The sequence below is a fragment of the Panthera pardus genome, unplaced genomic scaffold (assembly GCF_024362965.1).
Source record: "Panthera pardus isolate Hobbes unplaced genomic scaffold, ASM2436296v1 HiC_scaffold_12, whole genome shotgun sequence".
NCBI lineage: Eukaryota > Metazoa > Chordata > Mammalia > Carnivora > Felidae > Panthera > Panthera pardus.
This window is the reverse complement of record NW_026526677.1, coordinates 44,179,476-44,198,379: the sequence shown is the minus strand read 5'-3', so window position 1 is coordinate 44,198,379 and position 18,904 is coordinate 44,179,476. Positions and strand designations below refer to the sequence as shown.

At 41.0% G+C, this 18,904-nt stretch overlaps 1 pseudogene; it reads right to left on the bottom strand.

Moving 5' to 3' along the window:
• Positions 1-2,631: 2,631 nt before the first annotated feature.
• LOC109271042 (thymosin beta-15A-like) lies at positions 2,632-2,837 on the bottom strand (annotated as a pseudogene).
• Positions 2,838-18,904: the final 16,067 nt, after the last annotated feature.

Here is an 18,904-nt window from a genome sequence, read left to right as displayed (position 1 = left end):
TAAAAATATGATCATCTCAATAGATGCAGAAAAATTTTTGACAAAATTCAACATCCTTTCATGATAAAAACTCTCAAATTAGGAGGAACCAACCTCAACATTAAAAAAAGGCCATGTATGACAAGCCCACTCTGTCATTTACTTGATACTCAATGGCAAAAAGCTGAAAGCTTTTCATCTATTATCAGGAACAAGACAAAGGTGCCCACTTTCAGCACTTCTAATCAAAATAGTGCTGAAATTCATAGCCAGAGCATTTCAAGTAAAAGAAATAAAAGCATCCAAATCAGAAAGTGAGAAGTAAAATTGTTTGTTTGCAGATGACATAATCTTATATAGAAAACTCTAAAGACTCCATCAAAAAAACTGTTAGAACTGATAAATGAATTCAATAAAGATACAGGATATAAAATCAATACACAAAAATCAATTGTGTTTCTATATTCTAACAATAAACTACCCAAAAAAGATGTTAAGAAAAAAAATCCCCTGTACACTAGCATCAAAAAGAATAAAATACTTAGGAATAAATGTAACCAAATAGGTAAAAGATATTGAAACTACTAAACTACAAAACTACACTAAAAACTGTGAAACACTAATGAAAAGAATTGAGTAAGACACAAATAAATGAACAGATATCCTATGTTTATGGATTGAAAGAATTAATATTTTAAAAATGTCTAGCAAAAATGAACTATTGGGACCTCATCAACATAAAAAGCTTCTGCACAGTGAAGGAAACAATCAGAAAAACTAAAAGGCAACCAACGGAATGGGAGAAGACATTTGCAAATTATACATCAGATAAAGGGTTAGTATCTAAAATCTCTAAAGAACTTATCCAACTCAACACCCAAAAAACAAATAATCCAGTGAAGAAATGGGAAAAAGACATGAATAGACACTTCTCCAAAGAAGATATCCAGATGGCCAACTGACACATGAAGAAATGCTCCACATCACTCATCATCAGGGAAATACAAATCAAAACCACAATGAGATACCACCTCACACTTGTCAGAATGGCTAACATTAACAACTCCGGCAATGACAGATGTTGGCGAGGATGCAGAGAAAGAGGAACCCTTTTGCACTGTTGGTGGGAATGCAAACTGCTGCAGCCACTCTGGAAAACAGGATGGAGGTTCCTCAAAAAATTAAAAATAGAACTACCCTACAACCCAGACATTGTACTGCTAGGTCTTTATCTAAGGGATACAGCTGTGCTGTTTCAAAGGGGCACATGCACCCCAATGTTTACAGCAGCACTATCAACAATAACCAAAGTATGGAAAGAACCCAAATGTCCATCGATGGATGAATGGGTAAAGAAGATGTGGTACATACATATACAATGGAGTATTACTTGGCAATCAAAAAGAATGAAATCTTGCCATTTGCAACTATGTGGATAGAACTAGAGTGTATTATGCTAAGTGAAATTAGTCAGAGAAAGACAAATATCATATGACTTCACTCATTTGTGGAATTTAAGATACAAAACAGATGAACATAAGGGAAAGCAAAGATAATATAAAAACAAGGAGAGGGACAAAACATAAGAGACTCTTAAATATAGAGAACAGAGGGTTGCTGGAGGGGTTAAGGGAGGCGGGATGGGCTAAATGGGTAAGGGGCATTAAGGAATCTACTCCTGAAATCATTGTTGCACTATATGCTAGCTTAGATGTAAATTAAATAAAACAAAAATAGAAAAAAAAGAAAAAAAATTGTCTATTGATCCGGGGTGCCAGGGCACCTGGGTGGCTCAAGCATCTGACTCTTGGTTTCAGCTCAGGTCATGATCTCATGGTTCATGAGTTCAAGCCCTACAGTGGGCTCTGAGCTATCAATGCAGAATATGCTTGGGATTCTCTCTCTCTCCCTCTCTCTGGCCTTCTCCTGTTTGTACTCTCTTTCTCTCTCTCAAAATAAATAAATAAACTTAAAAAAAATAATGGTGGAGTAACATTTTTTTAAAAAATGTCTATACAGCCAAAATGAACTACAGATTCAATGCAATACTTGTCCAAATTCCAATAGCAGTTTTAACAGAAATAGAAACAAAAATTAGAAAAAAAAATGTTAAAATTTAATGGAACAAAATTAGACTCAAAGAGCTAAAGCAATCTTCAGCAAAAAGAACAAAGCTGGAGACATCACACTTCCTGCTTTTGAACTATATTACAAAGCTATAATAATCAAAACAGTATGGTATTGATATAAAAATAGACACATAGATCAATGGAACAGAATAGAGAACCCAGAAATAAAATCATGCACAAATAATTTTTGGATTATGTTTATTATTTTGTTGGTACATTAGAAATGAAAATAACCTTTGAGAAGCTATAAACACATGCCACATCATGAAGTTTATGGAACAATGGAGGCACCCAATGCAGAAGGTTAAAAGTGGCTTATCCTGTAGGGGGTAAAATAACTTCACACACAAAAGTCATCAATGCTGAGATTATTGATAGCATTTGCCAGCTGGAGTTTATGCACCAATGGAAATTTTAAAAACAAACATAAGGGAACACTGGCTACTCCTGACCTCTTAGCCAAGGAGAAAGGGTAAGTAAGAAGACATTAGAAGGTGCCTACAATCTCTACAAACACATAGGTTTACCAAAAAAAACAAGCCCCAAACCAAACATTCAGGCAATGCTGAATTTGCTCTTCAAGGATCCCCATTTTATGATGTTTCAACAACTCTTTCTCTTGCTAGATAGTTTCCTTTGAGGAAAGAGTATTTTTTTCTTTAGTTTCATTTTCTTCCATTTTGACCTGTCAAGCTTCTCCACTTTGGACAAGTCTGGCTTATCATTCATCTTGAGGAAAAGACAGACTCAAGCCTTGAAGACCCGTAAAAGGCTGACTGCGGGGCTAACACTGCTCCACACAACACAAAGTTTCCACAGTCAAATGATTTTTGACAGAGGTACCAAGAATACATAGTGGGGAAAGGGGACAGCCTCTTCAGTAACCGATGTTGTGAAAACTGGATATCCACATGCAAAGGTACGAAATTCAATCCTTACCTTACACAACATACAAAAATTCAATCAAAAAAAGATTAGACTTAAACTTAAGACCTAAAACTGTAAAACTTCTAGAAGAAAACATGGGGAAAAACTCCTTGACATTGGTCTTGACAGTGATTTTGTGGGTCAGTCACCAAAAGGATAGTCAACAAGAGCAAAAACACAAGTGAGACTATGTCAAATTGAAGTTTCTGCACTGTAAAGGGAACGTCAATAAAATGAATAAGCAATCTATAAAATGAGAGAAAACTTTTGCAAATCATACATTCAGTGAGGGATTCGTATCCAAAACATATAAGGAACTCTTACAACTCAGTAGCAAAAAACCAATAACCCAATTTAAAAAATGGGCAAAGTGGGGTGCCTAGGTGGTTCAGTCAGTTAAGTGTCTGACTCTAGATTTCAGCTTAGGTCATGATCTCATGGTTTGTGGGTTTGAGCCCCACATCAGGCTCTCCACTGGCAGTCCAGAGACTGCTTAGGATTCTCTCTCTCTCTCTGCCCCTCCCCTGCTCATGCTCTCTTTCTCTGTCTCTCAAAATAAATAAATAAACTTAAAAAAAAAAACCCTTGAAAAATAAAAATGGGCAGGATTGAACAGACATGTTCCCAAAGAAGACAAATGGCCAAAAGGTGTGTGAAAAGATGTTCAGAGTCACTAATCAGCAGGAAACCAAATGAAAACCACAAAGTGATACTGCCTCACACCTGTTAGGATGACTAATATAAAAAAAGTGAAAAGAGAAGTTTTGGTAAGGATGTGGAAAAAAGGGAACCCCTATATACTGCTGAATGTTAACTGATACAGCCATTATGAAAAGCAGTATGGATATTCCTTGAAAAATTAAAAAGAGAACAACCATATGATCCAGCAATCCCACTTAGAATATATATCCAAGGACATAAAATTGCTACCTTAAAGAGGTATTTGCACTCTCATGTTCATTCACTGCAAACTTATTCACAATAGGCAAGATATGGAAACAACCTAAATGTCTTTCAATGGATGAATAAAGAAAATGTGGTCATATATACAATAAAATATTACTTAGCCTTTAAGAAAAAGGAAACCTTGCCATTTGCAAAAATATGGATGAATCTGGACATTATAAAGCTGAGTGAAATGATCAAGACTCAGAAAGACAAGTATTGCATGGTCTCACTTATATATGGAATCTTGAGCAGAAAAAAAAGCTGAATTCTTAGTAGTAGAGTAGAATGGTAGTTTTCAAAGCATGGGGCATGAGAGAAAGGGGGAAATAACAGAAAGAAAAGAACATAAAAGAAAGAGAGGAAGGAAGGAAGGAAGGAAGGAAAAGAAAAAGCAAAGGAAAGAAAGGAAAGGAAAGAAAGCGAGAAAGAAAAGTTAGAATGGTGAGGGGCTGGGAAGAGGAGTTCATAGGGAGTTACTGTTTGATGGATACAAAGTTTCAGTTTTGCAAGATGAAAAGAGTTCTAGAGATGGATAGCAGTGATGGTTGTGCAACAACATGAATGTACTTAATATCGCTAAACTGTACACTTAAAATGATTTAAATAGTGAATTTTATGTTATATGTGTTTTAGTTGCTGGTGTGCTGCCCTGGGGAGCAGGTGATAGTGAGGCCAGCAGTGGTTCCGGAAATGCTGCAGACCAGCCAGAGGTTGCAAAACATCCTGCTGCCGAGCAGCCTGATGGGGAGTACATCTGGGAGGTAGAAACCCTCTCCCCAGGGCTGACAGAGCAGCCTCCCCTGGCCCATTGGGACCGAAACTGCTCATCATCTGCAGAGCCCCAGTCATTGAGCTGCTGAATAGCAGCATTAAGGAAGGTAACACTAAACTGTAGCTGCTGGCCCCAGAGCCACCTGGTTCAGTTTTGCCGCTGAGGGCGTCCCCGTGGCTCCCATCTCTCAGATGGTACAAGCTCCTGTGGTCCTGGCAGGAGCGGCAGCTGGGGGCATGACCCCACAGGACCTACCCTCCATCCAGATTGTCTAGGCTCTGTCCACAGTCCAGTTAGTGCACACATTTTGAGTAGAACTGGTACCTCTTCTTGTCTCACATACAGACCCCTACTAGCTGTCTGCCTTGGGTGGGCTAGGCTTGGGGGGGGAGCTGCAGGCTGGGCTTGATAATAAAGATAAGAATTTCTCCCCCAAATTTTTTTTGGGAAAAAAATTTGTTAAACTTATATGTAAGACTGGTAGTAAGGGCTACCAAGCTACAGCCACTTCAGAATATCCGCCTAGGAGAAGGTACGTTCGGCTAAATGATGGTTTTCAATCTTTGCCCAAGGGCACCCCCTTTCCCCTCATGCAAAGAATAAACTAGCACTTGACCTACAGGGCTGGGAGTATGTTAACTCATGGGAGGTCGTGTCCCAGCCTCACTGAGCACCCCTAGTTCAGAGCTCACCCCGGAAGACTGCAGGCTCTTCTTCCCCTATTTCCTGCCTCTGTCACCACTGCTCATGAACCCTCCTTGTAGCATGGTCATGCTATCCTAAATCTGGAATGGAACATCACATTATTGTGTCTTTATACAAATGTCCTATCTCTTTGAGATAACTTACAAATATAATGCAACTTCAGGAGGATTTTTCTCTTGGGATAAACAGAGGAGTTCTAAAGTTTACTTAGAAAATAAGTGGTCCAGAGACCTAAAAAGAAGAGTTTTGGGGTACAGATCAGCTTTAACAGCTGTTAGAACATATTTAAAAATAATGATTGTTTAAAATACTATGGTTCTGATAAGGTAAAAATGTGTATTTGAGGAACTGAATGCAAAGGCACAGAGTAGACCCAATAATTTAGCTAAAGAGAGCTAATTTGTGCTAAGAGGTGACTGTGGGACAGGGTTGATATCCATTAGACACAGCAGGCATATAGCTTAGTGGCCCACAAAAATGTTTTCATTTTCAAATAAGTAAAAAAAAAAACTTTAAGAATGAAAATGAATATGTAGTAATGAATCCAGCCTGGGTTGTATTTGCCTTTATTACACACAGTTATAAAATAAAAGCAAAAATGCATAAGGCACATGAAAATCACAAGGCAATCCTAGCCAACAGAGCATAAACCTTTCTCTATTCATGATCTGTATCATGCTCACCACCATCATAATGGTTATAACCTAATTATTAACCCATAACCCTATAGCCATAATTATTATACCTAATAATATGCATTGTCAGTAAAAACAACACAGCTTCAAGACAAGGGCCTGTCTGCTCGTTTTAGTAAGTTTGTTCCCTAACTCTTACATACTGACTGTAAACAGCCACTGGATTATCCGTTTGGGCAAACATTAAGTTATATTCAAAATGTATGTTTAAAAATTATAAATTAGTGGAAGAACTGTCCAAAAATTGCACAAAATAGGATTGAGAGTTTTTGCACGTTAAAAAAAAATTTTTTTTTAAGTTTATTTATTTTGAGGAGGGGGAGAGGCAGAGATAGAATCTCAAGCAGGTTACACTCTGCCAGCTCAGAGCCCAATACAGGGCTTGAAGCCATGAACTGTGAGATCATGACCTGAGCTAAGATCAAGAGTTGGACACTCAGCTATCGACAATAGCCAAAGTATGGAAAGAGTCCAAATGCCCATCGATGGATGAATGGATAAAGAAGATGTGTGTGTGTGTGTGTGTGTGTGTGTGTGTGTGTGTATACACACACACAATGGAGTATTATTCGGCAATCAAAAACAATGAAATCTTGCCATTTGTAACTACGTGGATGGAACTGGAGGGTTTTATGTTAAGTCAAATTAGTCAGCCAGAGAAAGGCAAATGTCATATGAGGATTTTAAGATACAAAACAGATGAATATAAGGAAAGGGAAGCAAAAATAATATAAAAAGAAGGAGGGGGACAAAACATAAGAGACTTAAATACAGAGAACTGACGGTTGCTGGAGGGGTTGTGGGAGGGGGGAATGGGCTAAATGGGTGATGGGCATTAAGGAGGACACTTGTTGGGATGAGCACTGGGTATTATACATAGGGGATGAATCACTGGAATCTACTCCTGAAATCATTACTGCACTATATCTAACTAACTTGGATGTAAATAAATAGATGAATGAATGAATATATACATAAATAAATAAATAAAATGTTAAAAAAATTTTTTTTAAACATGAAAAAAAACCACAAGAGTTGGATGCTCAACCAACTGAGCCACTCAGGTGCCCCATATAAGCTTTTTGTTGTTGCTCTTGTTGTTGTTGTTGCTGGTGGTGGTGGTGGTGGTGATGGCAGCATTTAAACTTATAAATCATAGGGGCCCCTAGGTGGCTCAATCGGTTAAGCCTCTGACTTCGGCTCAGGTCATGATCTTGTGGTTCACAAGTTTGAGCCCCATGTTGGGCTCTGTGCTGACAGCTCAGAGTCTGGAGCCCGTTTTGGATTCTGTGTCTCTCCCTCTCTGCCCCTCCCCTGCTCATACTCTGTCTCTCTCTGTCAATAATAAATAAACATTAACATTTTTTTAAATTTATGAATCTTTGAAAGAAAAGGATCAAAAGATAATTTCTGTACAAGAACCAACTAATCACAGTGAAAAAGTAATCAGCACGAAAAGCATTTCATTCAAATGTTATAGAAATGGATCATTATGTTTAATATATAAAAAGTTTATTCTAATGTAGAAGTATCAATAAATGCTCCCTTGATAGCAAATGACATAATGCAAAATATAGATAGAAAGCAAATAGGGGTAAATGTTCATCTTGTAACCAGATTCAAATTAAATAATGAGGTATGTTTTTATATCCTTAACTTGTTAAGAAAGGTATAATAATAACACTAGCACCATTGTTCACAGTGAAATGGATGAGACTTTATGACTGTGGATAAAAAACAGGAATACAGTAGTAGGTACTGAAACCATAGAAGGTTCCTGCCCTTTGACCCAGTAATTTCACTCACTGTAATTTAGATGAGGAGCTAATTCAGGAGAAGGGCAATCCTTCTGTATGCTACTCCTCCCTGTAGCATTCTCTGTAATAGCAGAAATTGAAAACAACCTGAATGTCCAACAACAGGGACAGTGAAGACAGTGATGTAAATTGCAGTACATTAACTGGATAAAATGTTGTGCAGTTCTCACAATAATTATGAAGAATATGAGCCAGTGTAAGGTGTTGTTCAAAATACTGTTTGGCGGGGCGCCTGGGTGGCTCAGTCGGTTGGGCATCCGACTTCGGCTCAGGTCATGATCTCGCGGTCTGTGAGTTGGAGCCCAGCGTCAGGCTCTGTGCTGACAGCTCAGAGCCTGGAGCCTGTTTCAGATTCTGTGTCTCCCTCTCTCTCTGACCTTCCCCCCGTTCATGCTCTGTGTCTCTTTCTGTCTCAAAAATGAATAAATGTTAAAAAAAATTTAAAAAAAATACTGTTTGGTAAAACTAGATGTCCAATTATGCAGATGTTTGATTATAGCTCTGTAAAATATGCTAGAATGTAGACAAGGACTATGAGAGAGCAGAGAAAAATAGTGTTTGCTCCTGCTCCTTCCCTCCCAATCATGAAGCTCTCATGAAGTTTCTTTCAGCATCGACACACTCCGTGTTCCCGCCTTGTTCCCTCTTTTCCATTGCTCCTTCTTCCATTCATTGAGTGGATTCCTGCTGCTCCAGGGCACCCATGTCACTTACCATTTTTTGTATGCAGCACTAGGATCCAATAATGAGGAAGACCTATCCCCCTCTGCTCACTGAGCTCACCGTTCACACACACATGCATAAGGAAGTATTTGTATTACAGTATAGAAATCCATAAAGTGATAGGAAAAGAAGGAAGCTAAGTGAGAACCAGATTCCTTAGGAATCAATCACATGTTTTATCTCTTCAAAGGGATTTTGCATGGAGAAAGTGCTGGGGGAATTTGATCCCTTGATTACCAGACTTTCCCCACATGACAAGTTTCCCTCCTGCTGGCTCCTTCTGAAGAAAAAATACTCAAGTCTCTCCTCCAACACAAAAATCAAGTTTTCACCTCCACGTTCCCCACTCAACATCTTTTCTATAAACTCCTTCCTTTTCAGTCACAATCCATACTTCTAATTCCATACTGAGCAGTCACTGCCTACCCTGCTGCTAGTTGAGTGCATTGCGATAATAAAAACCCCAAGAAAAGATGAGGTTACACTGGAATATGTAGGGCTCTTGCAATCCAGGTGGAGGAGACAGAAATTGCAGAAAGAAGGAAGAACTCGGTATTCCAGAGCAGAGACAAGCCGGCGTGTCTAGAACATGTGAACACAGATGGGAATGGCAAGTGTTGAACCTGGAGGTGTAGGCAAGAGCCCCACCATGTGGGGTCTGTGGGTCTGAGTAGAGTTTGAAGTTCATTCTAAGCTCAATGGAAGCCATGGAGTGGAGACGCAGCTCTGCCGTTTCTTCTCTCCCATCCTAGACTGTTTGCACAGCATCCTCATCAATCCTGATTTTTATGGCAATAATAGGAAATACGTAGATTAGGTGATGATACCCATCTTACAGGTGAGGAAAATAACACTTGACCAAGGCCACATGACTGGTAAGGGAAAGAAGAGTGGTAAATGGGACTATTAATTGTCCTGGGAACTCAAGAGATAAAATGTAAGGCCCTTTCTTTGTCACTAGTCCATGTAGGTATCTTTCCCTCTTGGGCTGTGCTTCACCTGAGAAGCTGTGCTCTGTAGGGGTCCCTCCCGCTCTCCACTATGAAATGATAAAATCTCTCCATTCCCTTCAGCCTCCTCATCTGGAGCATCCTAACTCTGATGTCCAGGCCACAAGCTAGACCAATTTAATCAGAACCTGGAGGACGTGGTTAAACCCAGATATGAGCATTTCATAAATTCCCAGAAGATTCCAATGGGCATTGAAAGTGAGAAGTCCATGATGGGCAGGTATGAGGGCCACCCAGATCTACCTTGCACTGTACCTCTTCCTCACCTTCTATCACTTGTCTCCCAGATGCGTCCTCCCTGCCCAAGGGCTGCTCTTGAAACTGTAGTTAGGCCACACCCCTTAACCACTTTCTGTAATATTTACTGTTGCCCTCCAATCCCCACATTGAAAGGCTAATGGATTCTGCAGGTTAAATAATCCCAGTCATCTGGAGCTGTCCTGGGACTGGACTGCCAGACAATGGCACAGTGCCCCTTGCTGCTGGTTCTAATTAAATAATTCACTTAAATAGCCTCTGTTTCCTCCAAAGCCCAGGTCCTTTAGCCAAATGGAGGTGAGCAAGGGCTGTCTCCAATGGAATGCAGGAGAAGAAGTGAGCTGCTCATATGAACAGTGGTTGCAGGAGCCACAGCACTAAGGGACAGACACTTAAGGCTTCAAGTCTTCCTTGTAAACTACCTACTCCTGGTCAGGGAGGCACAGCCAAGAACCCTGCACAAAATGTTGCAGGCACCAGGATGGGATTTTGTGGGGAAATAGGTACTACTTACATAAATGGGTTAGAAAAAAGCTTAGGGCAGAAAGTCACCACCATGGGGCAAAAGCACCCAAGGTTAGCTAGCGAGATTTTGTAATGGGATCACAAGTAACTTGTTATATCACCTGCAGGAAATTACTTTCCATTTGATGCCAATGTACAATTATACTTTGATCACAAACTCCACTTGCCCCCCAGATCCTTTGCTTCTTACACACACAAGTTAATAATTACTGTGTGATTGTTTTCTTCACATTCACGTGTGTAAGATCTTATTTTCTACATGCTCACCACATGAGTAATATCTTGTGTACTCAATAAACATGGAGATGAAACTCCTGTTCAGGGCTCTTGTCTCTTCCTGGACATTAACTTCTCTCGTATTCAATTCTGCATCCGCTCCCTTGCTGGACAAGAGAGAACTCCAGACTCATAGTGTGCGACAGGATTCAATTTGGAGAGGCCCAAGGGGAACTAATGGAGGGCTTCCCTCTTCCCTGTTCACTTCTTCCATCCCCTCTCCCTGATCCTATCCCTGGCTCTGTCCTAGTCCCCCAAATATTCCTCATAATGCTATTCCTACTCAGTTTAAGAGAAAAGTTCTCACCTCTTTCAAACACTTCCTCTGGGCTCACATATCTTCCCCCAGTGTATGGGAGGATCCAAGTTTAAGGTGCCTGATGTCAACTCTCACTGGTGCCTTCCTGGGATCCAGGACTCTTGAGTCATCCAACAAAGAACTTTTTCATGTTACTCAATCGTTCCATTTAGAGGGATGAGCACAGGGTTATCTTGTTTATTTATCCATCCTTAATTCACTTATTCAATGGAGATTTATTTTCACCATAAACAAGGTAAATCCCATATTTCCTTTACAACTTGTGTACAGCCTAGCAGCAGAGATAAATATATTCACATAGGAGGACACTCACTGATTTGCAGCTCAGATGCCACAGATATATTACCCTTCCCTTGTCAGTATATTCATGCTTATTTCCAGTCATTGGAGATCGTATCAGTAGGATGATCAGTATGATGATTGTTGCAGGACGCTTATAGAAGACTTCTCAGAGGAAAGAGAACTAGATGGTAGCAAGTCTCCTGGTTGATGTACAAACACTGGGTGGACTGGGCTGTCCTGGTTAAGGTCCGAAAAGAAAAAAAAAGAAAGAAAGAGAAAAGAAAAAAAAGTTCCATGGCAATGAATGAGAATGGTGTGTGAGCACCGAGGAGTGGACTGGGTTCCACGGACTAGGCCAACAGTAAGAAATGTTACTTCTGGGAATAGTGTGCTCTTAGATATAAGAAAATCCCTCACGAGTAGCATATGTGCACACTGGGGGAAGTGAAGGAGGGTGTGAGTATAGCTCAGAGCTGTTAAAAAAGCACCTTAAGACTGAATCTCAGAGCAGAAAATCTGCCCTTCAGTCGGAAACAAGACATCAGTGGCTCCCCATTGCCTGGAACTGTGAGTTACAACCAAGGCAGGCCCACTCCCCAAGAGGAAGGAAGGTTTCGTGCAGCCCCTGTAGGAAACATTACTCATGCCCACTCTGCAGGTTGAGAAAAACAACCATGGTGACTCATGTTTACTAATTGGAATGCATCAGAATCATTCATTATTTTGTCAGAGAAGAAAGAATGAGAACCACGGGCCTTGAAAATAAAGTCCCCCTAGCAAGGCATACATAAGCCCCCCATCTTTTCCATCTACCTTTTGGACTCCTCTCCAGCTGCTAGCCAGTTTTCTCCCTAATGTCCACTCTGTTCAGGGGCTATGTGGTTGGGTGACTTGGGTCCCCGTCCTCCAGCTGGAAGGGTGGTGTGATAATTTTAAACATCACAAATTCTTACAGATGTTCCATCACAAGGTGAGGACTTGCTTTGTCCAATATAATGTGACAGAAATTACATCACACAGGTCTCAAGTTTCCAAGTCAAGAGTCCTTACAGTTTCTGTTCTCACCCTCATGGAATGTTGTGGTGTGTGTGTGTGTGTGTGTGTGTGTGTGTGTGTGTGAGAGAGAGACAGAGAGAGAGAGAGAGAGGAGAAGAGAGAATGAGTAAGCCCAAGCTGGCTTGCTGGGGAAACACACCCAAGACAGGAGAACCCAGGTGGCCCAGACAAGCAGCACGTCTGTGACAGACACCCTCCAGGCCAGCCAACCCCGAGCTGACTTGCCAAGTGACTCTAACTGTGTAACTGGACCCACCACGTGGAAGATAGTGAGCCATCCCACCTCAGTCCTGCCCAAGTTCCTGGCCCACAGAATTACGAACACTTAGGCTGTTCTGGTTTTGAGCCACTACATTTTGGGGTGCTTTGTTAGGTAGCAAGGTTCATGGAAACAGTGGGCTAAGCCAATCAGGGCAAATCCTTCCCTCCCGGCACAGTTGGGCCAGAACACAGGCCTAAGTCATCAGTGCAGGCTCAAGGAATCAGTGAGAACCTCAAAACCATGCCCGGGACACCGGGGCAGAGCTGTTCTCCCTCCTCTGCCTACCGTGCTGTGGAGTAGAGCCAAACTATGGCACTGTTTTGCAACCTTAAAAGGAGGACCCAGCCCAAGGAGGAAACCCTTACGTGAAAACTTCACAGGACACTGCACAGAAGCAGAGTCGAGAGCCTTGATCAACCTCTCTGTCAAACTGCACCGAACCTCACACCCCCTCCAGACTTTTATAATCATACAGGTCCTAAATCCTCTCGGTTACTCAAGGCATGTGACTGAGGCTTTGGGGATTTGCAACGGAAAATGTCCAACTGACACACTCCCAAGCTGTAGAACTGTGGTTTTCGTGTCTACCCTATGAAAGAACCCCACTTCTCACACAGAACCCGGAGCAGAAGCATAAAACGAAAGCCAGTGTGTTTGAGACAGGGGTGGGCAGTCCAGAACCCTAACTGACAGCAACTTCTTAACTCCCTGTGTTAGTTTCCTAGGGCTGCCCTAAGGAAGTACCACAAACTGGGCATCTTAAAACAACAGCAGCTTGTCGTCTCCCAGTTCTGGGGACTAGACCCCAAAATCAGTGTGTCAGCAGTGCCATGCCCCCTCTGAAAGCCATAGGGGAACCCTCCCTTGCCTCTAACTTCTGGTTTGCTGGCTTCTTCGCTGTTCCTTCCTTGTGTTACAGATGCATCACTCATCAATCCTCCTTGTTCCCATGGGTTCTCCCTGAGCCCCTTCCCACCGTCTTCCCTGAGCATGTCTGCCTGTGTCCAAATCCCCCTTTCTATAAGGACACCACACTAATGACTTCAGTTAAACCCGATTACTTCTACTAAGACCGTATTTCCAAATATAGTCATTCTGAGGTGGTAGGGGTTAAAACTTCAACATACCTTTTGGGGAGAGACGTTTTAACTTGTAAACCTCATTATCCCAGGATAGTACCTGAGGCAGCTAAGCAGGGCATAGGGGCTCTGAGGGAGATGGTTTGTGTTTTTATTTCTCTGTGATATTTTAAATTCTGAAACTCGTCCCAAATTGTCCTTTTTACTATTCTTAGTTTTCAAGGCTGAGGTTGAATGGCACCTACTCTTTCTGCTCCTGCCTCTATAAGAATTAATTCCTCTCTCTTCCATGTTTTGTAAAATTTGTTCATAACTCAAATAAAGCACTGTCAACATCTCATTAAGGTTATATCTATATATATGTGCTATTTCTACACTGGACTGTGTATAACCCTGACCCAAGGTTGTCACTTGCATTTAGCTTCTTGACTGGCTTATAGTAAATATTCAGCAAGAATTAAATGAAATAGAATTATGTGTCTTGACATTTATAATTGTTGGAGGGCAGTATTTGTTAAATAGGAAAAAAAAGGTTTTATTCATTCCTTTAAAAGATACTTGCTTGGCAAAAGACTCAGTTTAGGGCTCTAAGTTTATGACATCAAAATGGTCTTACGAATGTGTAAGAAGTGGAGGGAACTGAACATTGACTGGAAGTCACTCTTGTCCCAGTTTTCCCCCCATTCAACTTTTCCTTGTTGCTCGTAATCCTGTCATTAGAACACTTAGACATCAAATGTAGTATCTTATGATTTTTGTATATTACATACAGTCTTTTACAGTCTTAATTTTGTTCATTGGTGGTTCCTGAATATTCATGTAATAGTTTTATGAAAATGGTAGAATAGCAAAATCCAGTGTGGAAACATTCAGTGTGCTAAGCCTGTGTAGCTGCCATAGCGTTTGTGCCTGTGCTAGGGGGACAGGAAGGGACAAGGTTTAATACTGACATATAGGAAGTAATACTGAAAGGTGAGGCCCACAGTTGATGAGGTCAGGGAATTGGAGAAGGAGAGGGAGCGTCCATACTGGAAGTTCTCTTCTAACCTAAATCAAGGCTCTCCTGTTCACTGGCTGCTCTGGGATCAAATGTACATCTTGCTTACATGAGTTTAAGAAATAACTCCAGCTACCTCTTCATGCCTAACAGAGTCCTCCAGCTGCTTTGCCTGCTTTCCAGGTAACTAAATATCAGAACTCTTACAAAGTAACCACTGTGTTTAGCCCAACAGGCACACACTAGGGAAACACTCCTCCAAGAAGCAAATATTAACATGTGTCCCATGAAAGTGTTGTGAAGATTAATGATACAATGTATTTTAAGTGCCTGGTCACTCAGTGTCCAATGCATGGTGGATTTTAGGTTAGGTTATTGTAACCAAATCTTCATTTCTACCCTATAATGGATTTATATAATTAAGTCCTTCACTATGTGATTTTTCAGTGTCTCCTTCTTGGAGTAAAGTGTATGGCCTTGCTCCAGTATTACTGAGCTTGGTCAGCAATACGACTCACTATAGCCAAAAGAATGTGAGTAACAGATGTCAGGCCTAAGGTTTTAAATGTTCTTGGTTTATCCTAGCATCTTGGAACGTCCATCCTGTACGGTTAAAAGAGCATGTGCCAAGTGTTCATTGCTCTTTCTGCTTGTGTACAAGAATGCACACAGATGGAGCATTCTGAGCCCAAGGCAAAGTCTGCAGTTCAGCCTGGCCAAGCAAGCACAGCTGAGATCAACCAGACCTGCAGAGTCATCAGCAAGAACGATAAATGTTAATGTAAACCACTGAGATTTTTGTGGCTGTTAGATATGCAGCATTTCTGCATCAATAGCTAAGTAATACTGGCTACTATTATTGTTGTTAGTATTACTATCTCTGCCCTAAGGAACATTCCATCCTTGAGAATCCCACTCCAGCACTCAGCTCAGAATATTACAGACTAGAGACAAACCACGTATGCTCATGGAATGTCGCATTTCATTTCACATATTGAAAAACTGGTACCCAGAGATATAGAATCAACTGCAAAAAGTCTCACGGCTTTTTCCTGGACAGAACTGCAAGCAGCATATACCTCAGGGGTAGAGGGACCACACATCTCAGTTTGTCCACGATGGTCCCAGTTCACACCTGTTGCACCTCTATAATAATTAATAGCTCATAGTCTCTGAAAAAAGTTATGGTTTTACAGGAAATTATATGGTTACCCTACTTACTGGCTAACGAACATACAATTTAATTTGGAAGTTGTCAGTGAAGATGATTTCGGTTGTAAATAAGATTTAAAAATGAGGGAAAAAATAACACAAACTGGATTAAGTCATAAAAGAGATTGATTAGCTCATTAGGAATGTGGGAACAACAATGTTTGGTTTATTCCAACTTGTCTGATCCACACACAACTTTCCCCAAGGGCTGACTCCCCTTCACTATGGCAAAGTGATCTGCTGCGATGCTTCCACATCCATATCCTGTGCTACAAGTTTCTTCTTTCCTGTCACAGAAGAAAGGAAAGAATTTCTCTAAAATCCTCTCAGAAGAGCTAAGAGGCCTATTTCCCAGAGGCTCCCAGCAAATGAATCCTCATGCTCTTTGGCCCAATTTTGCCAGCATGCCCATCCCTCCACCAAACTCTGGGGCCAGACAGCAGGGTCACATTAATTTGAATCACATGTCCTGCCTTCAAGGCCAGGGGTGGGGTCAGCTTTAGCCAAGAGGGCTTGGGCTGGGTAAGGTTGGCATTAATGTTGAATATCAGGGGAATTAACAAGAGACGGGGAAATGGATATTGGGGAGGCCACTCAACAGAGCTTGTCCATTCAATACACAGCTTGTTGTCTTCAAAAAGTAAATGGGGTTTCTGCCTTTAAACAATGAGTGCTCCATAATGCAATCCCAGAGCGGTCATCCAGTTTTTGCCAGGAGTTCCCAACATCCTACCATCAGGTTGGATGGTTAAAGAGCACAGTGGGGCTGAGAGGCATCTCCCTGTGTACTTACCAAGTGGGGCTGGAATGAAATGGGCCAGAGCATGAGCCACACCTGGATTTGAATCCCAGCTCTGCTACTTACTATGTAACCAGGCTTGTTTCTTAACTTCTGTACAGATCTGTAACTGGGGGCAGTAATGTCTACTTCATAATGTTTTGAGAGAATTCAAAAACATAACGGTTTTAAATTATCTACCACAAGACTGACTACATGGGTAATCAATTTCCTTTCTTTGTGCCTTAATTACTTGTTGAGACAGAACAGATCCAGCCAAGGAACTATAATAGCTTGAAGCATCATCTCTACCAAAGGAACATCCCAGTGACCAGCTTTAAGAGACACAGCTTAGGCATATATATGTATATATGTGTGTGTGTGTGTGTGTGTGTGTGTGTGTGTGTGTGTGTGTGTGTGTGTGTGTGCATATATATATATATCCCTCTGGTGCCTCCTGCAAACATGCTGACACATTCATAATGTTTTCGTATCCATTTTCTGGACTTGTTTGCCACCCTTGTCAGATTCTTTCCTTAGTGTGTATTAATTAATGATGTCACAATCTTCTTCCAGATCAGTTTCTTTCAGAGTCCACACTCTGGTCTCTACAGATGCCAAATCCCAAGCATTAAATGTGAGATTACTCATTTTAACGTAAGGTCTTGACGAGAAGCTCACTTTAGTCCCCTATGAACTTAAGCATTTTCCTGGACTATCCTTTCTCTAGATGGAAAGGGACAAGTGAGTCTAAGGGTGTGAAATCCTTCTATACAATTAAAATTTTTTTTTTAACGTTTTATTTATTTTTGAGACAGAGAGAGACAGAGCATGAATGGGGGAGGAGCAGAGAGAGAGGGAGACACAGAATCGGAAGCAGGCTCCAGGCTCTGAGCCATCAGCCCAGAGCCCGATGCGGGGCTCGAACTCACGGACCGGGAGATCGTGACCTGAGCTGAAGTCGGACGCTTAACCGACTGAGCCACCCAGGCGCCCCCCTTCTATACAATTTAAAACACTATGCAGATAAGGGTAGCATTATATATGCACTGCTGGAGGAGAAAGATTTCACAGACTTCAAATCAGACCAGCCTCCTTCCTCCCCACCGCCCATACTCCTTCTAAATGGACATTGCAGCCAAGCTTTGTTGGAATCTTTTTTTTTTTTAACTAAATTTTGAAATAAATTTAGATATACAGAAAATTTGCAAAGTTGTACAAACAGTTCCCATATACCCTATCCTGTTTTCTCCTGGCGTTATCAATTTTATAACCACAGTCCATTTGCCAAAATTAAGAAATTTAACATTATTGCAATAAAATTAAAGTATAAAATTATTCAGATTTTACCAGTTTTCTCCACTAATATCTTTCCTGGTTCAGGACACTACACTGCATTTCGTTATTAGTTCTCCTTGGTCTCTTCTGATTTTTTAACAGCTTCTCTGTATTTCCTTGTTCTCATGACCTGGATACTTTCAAATACACTGGCCAGGTATTTCTTACACTGCCCCCCAATCTAAGTTAGCTGTTCTCTCACAATTAGATAGAGGTTAGGGATCTTGGAGGAAGAATATCCCTGAAGCGGTATCCTTTTCATTGATCGTGTCAGAGAGGCCAAGATAACAAAATATGTATTCCTGGTGATATTAATCATAAGTGCTTGGTTAAGGTATTATCTGTGAAGTTTCTTCTTTCCCTTTCCATACTCTTTCTGTTATATGAGAGTCACTTAGTTCAGCCCACACTTATGGCCACATGAGTACTTCCTTACTGTCTGACACTACACGATGCTCCAGACTCATCCGTATTTGCCCTGTCCCAGTCCTAGAATCAGTCATTTCTCCAAGGATTCCTCCTTCATTTTATTGGAGAATGGTATTTAGAAACCAATTTCTGAGTGCTAGGTGTGCTGCCTCTTTTGACCAGCTTAAATGTCAAAAAAACATAAAATAGTTTTGGGATTGATTCCCTCCTGTTTTCCTGATCTTTCCCCTGAATAAGATCCTACATCAAATCTTTCCAATATTCCTTTGTTCATTCGGTCATTCATTAATTCAACAACATTTACTGATCTCCTATCATGTGTTAGATACCACTGTACTTGACACTGAGAATGAAGTTTGCATTTACACAGCCTAAGTGCAAATTGTCT